Below are 5,225 nucleotides of genomic sequence, written 5' to 3' on the forward strand. Positions count from 1 at the left end.
TATTATGTTTTATATTTAGTGTGTATTCCTTCTATTATTCTTTTCAGTGTTCAGAGATGCACATATTGTCACTCACTAAGGGACATGCTCAACTGGCTATGGTCAAATATCTGACAAGGAAACCTGTAGTATTGAGCAGAATATTTGCTGTAGCCCATATTTATATCAAGGCAAAACATGTACATGATAACTCTTCCAATCAGTTAAGATCAGAAGCCACGAGAGTCTCTGCCTGGTAGAAAGAATTTATTATTATTTTTTATCTATTTATTTATCTATTATTATTAGCACCCCAGGCAAAATGCTTAGCGGCATTTCGTCCGTCTTTACGTTCTGAGTTCAAATTCTGCCGAAGTACCAGTTGAACACCGGGATTGATGTAATCGTCTCATCCCCACCTCTCCAAAATGGCTGGCTTTGTGGCAAAATTTGAAACCATTATTATTATTGTTATCGTTATTATTAGTAGTAGTAGGAGGGGCAGCAGCAGCAGCAGCAACAGCAGGAGAAAGAGGAGGAAGAGGAGTATTACTTGTACCCCAAATTTCAGGCCTTCTGCCTCTAGTAGAAAGGATTATTATTATTATTGTTGTTGTTGTTGTTGTTGTTATCATTATCATTATTATTATTATTATTATTATTCAGTAGTTTTATTTTTATAACGTGCTTTCACTTCACTACCGAGCGCAGCTCTGTGCGCCTTGGGTATGTGCTGTGGTTTGCTGTGGTGCTCTTATGTTTACTGTATTGAAAGTGTTTTGCGTAGGATGTGTGCAGTACCCAGTAGTGCAATTTTCTGTATGTTATATATATTTGTAAGTCCTGCTATTTTTGTTATGTATTTGTCTGAATATTTTTTATTATTATTATTATTATTATTATTATTATTATTATTATTATTATTATTATTATTATTATCATTATTATTATCATTATTATTATTATTATTATTATTATTATAATTATTATTATTATTATTATTATTTGTCGTAGTAGTAGTAGTAGTAGTAGTAGTAGTGCCAACAAAGATTCCGACCTTTGAATTTGTTGAAAAATATACAGCTATCTCTGATAAACATATGATGGAGACAAGCATAAACGGTAGGTACATAAATCTTCTCTAAAAAAAAAAAATCATTGTCCCTTACCACGACATATTTAACATAAAATTGTAACGGCGCTGCCCCCGCCCAGATAACGAGAAAATGAAGTGATGCTTTGTGTCTTGTGACAATTTAAGACTTCATCAAGTGTCACAAGTTACCACAAAAGATAGAGACTTTGAAAGAAAAACGTTAACTTCACTGCTATATAGATAACCTTTAATGTCATTGTGCTGTTTTTATATCACGTAATACCATAGTAACTATGTCCACCGGAATAAATTATATTAAATCATAAAGCGAGTATTAAAAAGATGTGTTTTATGTTTTAGCGGAAAAGGAACCCATAGAAAATGAAAGAGAATCTCATACAGCACAAGTGGGTGAGCTGTTCAGATTATCGAGTGTCAGACGAGAGAGCGTATTTAATTTACGATCATATATTTCCCTCTTAAGTAATACATATACAACAGGGTATGTGTATATATGCGAACGCGTGTGCATGTATGTATATGTATACATACACACACACACACACACACACACACACGTATATATATATATATATATATATATATATATATTTATATATACATATATATATGTATGTATGTACAAACAATATATGAGTATATGCATATATATGTGCATGTATGTACATACCTTCATCTACATGTACATATAGATACATATCTGGGTACATGACGTTGCAAAAGAACATGGACAAAATGATAAACAAGGTACAACAAACAAGCAGGCCACATAGAGAACATATCCTTCATCAGCTGCCACCATTAAAACACCGGCGTTTCAAAGAGTTAGGGCAGGACGCATCGTTAAAATGGCTCATGTATGTATGTATGTATGTATTGTATATTGTTGTTGCTGTTGTTGTTGTTATTATTATTATTATTATTATTATTATTATTATTATTATTATTATTATTATTATTATTATTATCATGATCATCATCATTATTATTATTATTATCTTAAGACGGCGAGCTGGCAAAATCGTTACCACGCTGGACGAAAGGCTTAGCGGTATTTCGCCCATCGGTATGTTCTGAGTTCAAATTCCGCCGAGGTCGACTTTACCTTTCATCCTTTCGGGGTCGATAAAATATGTACCAGTTGAACACTGGGAGCGATGTAATCTACTCATCCCGTTCCCAAAAGTTGCTGCCCTTGTAACAAAATTTGAAATTATTATCATTATTATTTATTTCCTTTTATTTTTAATGTTTGTTACAACCACTTGCCGAGACACACCCAGTATCCTGGGGCGAGTGAAGGATAAGAAATGATACAATGTGACCGAAAGCTTGGAGAGGGAAAGTGACAGGGGCAGTAGCGGAATATCTTGATGTAATATAACAGAGGCATTTAAATGGATAAGGTTTTTCCATGGTTGTGGGCAGTACTTGTTAGCAAAATTTTTAGGATTTCTCTGAGACATGGTTCTCCTGGGATATTATCTAGATGTTTCTGACATCCCTTTTTTTTATCATACCTAAGGCACTTACAATTGCAGGAACAGTTCTCGCTTTTAAGATGCCACATCTTCTGTATTTCAATTTCCAAGTCCTTATATTTACTTAATTTGTCAAATTCCTTTACAGATATATTTTTATTGGTGGGAACGCTTACATCTATTAGTCTACAAGTATTCCTCCCCCCCCCCACCACTGTCTGATCGATTAGCTTAGATCGCTCTGTCAGTGTTGACTGGAAAATCCCAGAGGATAGTGACATCTTTATAGTGAACGACTGGCTCATTATGATGTTCATACCAGTAAGCAGGAGTGCTGATTTCGTAGTGTTTATAGTGTTGTAGTGCTTCTCCTCCTCCTCCTCCTCCTCCTCCTCCTCCTTCTTTTTCTTCTTCTTCTTCTTCTTCTTCTTCTTCTTCTTCTTATTATTATTATTATTATTATTATTATTATTATTATTATTATTATTATTGTTGTTGTTGTTGTTATTATTATTATTATTATTATTATTATTATTATTATTATTATTATTATTATTATTATTATTATTATTATTGCCTTTGCACAGCTTCTAATGTTGGAGATATACTACGGTGTCAGCTGTTCACTACCAGTGAACTAAAGCAACACCTCATCTTCTTCTTCTTTTTCTTCTTCTTCTTTTTCTTCTTCTTCTTCTTCTTCTTCTTCTTCTTCTTCTTCTTCTTCTTATTATTATTATTATTATTATTATTATTATTATTATTATTCTCATCATCATAATCATCATCACTATTATTATTTATGTTGTGCGCTGCCAGAATCGTAGGCACACTGGACAAAATGCTTAGCGGCATTTCATCTGTCTTTATGTCCTGAGTTCAAATTCTGCTGAGGTCGACATTGCCTTTCTTCCTTTCGGGATTGATAAATTAAGTACCAGTGAAACACTGGGGTCGATGCAATCTACTAGTTCCCTCCCCCAAAATTTCAAGCCTTGTGCCTTTAGTAGAAAGTATCATCATCATCATCACCACCACTACACATCATCTACATCATCATGATCACTATTACTATTTAAGTTGTGACCTGGCAGAATTGTTACTGCACGAGAGAAAAAAAAATGTCCACTGGACATTTCTTCTAACTCTTCATGTTCTGAGTTCAAATACAGCTAAGATGAGCTTTGCTTTTCATCCTTTTGAGATCGATGAAATAAAATATCAGCTAAATATACTCGAATTGATGTCATCGAGGAACCTCTTCCACATGAAATTGCTGACCTGGTTCCAAAATTAGAAACAATTGTTATTATTATTATTTGAAGAAGTAATTTCCTTACCTTTGTAGCGGAAGCATGTTCGCTCTTTACCGTTAGGTATCCACATTTTGTCTCTTTACCTTTAGGTACCCATTTTAGCTCATCAAGTCCATCTAGCTTTATACCACTCCTTAATGTTATAGATTAGCCAAGCGTCCCAACATCAACTATTTAGAGGAAGCTTTTCCCGCGAATTCGTTAGAGAGGCAGGGCGCAACGAGCGAGTTTGGATCTTTGGCATGAAAGCAGTTTTATTACACATTGCAGCTGCAGTGAGGATAAAATTGTAACAGGAATCCTCAACGCCATGTTTTGCGTTTTTTACAACGTTCATCTTCATCTTCAAAAAGCAATTTGAAACAGTGTATTGTATTCGACAGATTTTTTCATGTTACACCAGTTGCTGTATTCTCCTTTAAGCGTCGGAATAAATGTTGTAGTCAATTGTAACTTGATTTCAAATTTTCCTCATGTTCGTTATCTTGACGCCTATTAAACCCAGAAGATATTATATGCCACATTATATGCCACATTGCATCCTTTACCACCTCGCTAAACCATTTATCACGAAAGTATATTTTGCATAGCAGCGATTGTAGCCACAAAAAAAATCAAAGCTTCTAGAGATACACTTTGGATCCAAAGAGCGGAAACATTACCAGAGTGCGTAACTTAATAGTTGCCATGCTTATAACAAGGTCAATCACATTCGAGATTATGGAACCCATTTTCCCAAGCAGTAGGTCTTTTCATATTTGGTATTTCCCCAATACGAGGAGTGACGTTTTCTCCTAACACAACTGGTCTACGCCCACAAATATATGATTATACAATCATTTATGAATAGCTACATATACATGCATATACATACATATACATACATATACATACATATACATATACATACATATACATACATATACATGCATATGCATATATATATCGACATGCATATACACAAATACACATGCATAATATATAAACATATATATGTGCGTGTATATATATATATCATGTGCAACATGTGGAAAGGTGTCTTTCAGTTGGAGGATTGAAAAGGCATATGAAAATAGTTCATACGGTGGCACCCGTTCCTTCTGCCAGCCAGTACAGGTGTGCATTATGTAATAGAATGTGCAAAACTTTCGCCATGGTCAAGATTCATAAAAGGGCCTCACATTGCATCAATATTGACTCATTTCAATGATTCTTTTTAGCAATGGCTTTGCTCGTATACCAGAAAGCAGCTAAGATAAATTAAAGTGACTATTCGCAATTTAGGGACAATTGTGTGTGTGTGTGTGTGTGTGTGTGTGTGTGTGTGTGTGT

This window comes from Octopus bimaculoides, chromosome 16, assembly GCF_001194135.2.
Source record: "Octopus bimaculoides isolate UCB-OBI-ISO-001 chromosome 16, ASM119413v2, whole genome shotgun sequence".
NCBI lineage: Eukaryota > Metazoa > Mollusca > Cephalopoda > Octopoda > Octopodidae > Octopus > Octopus bimaculoides.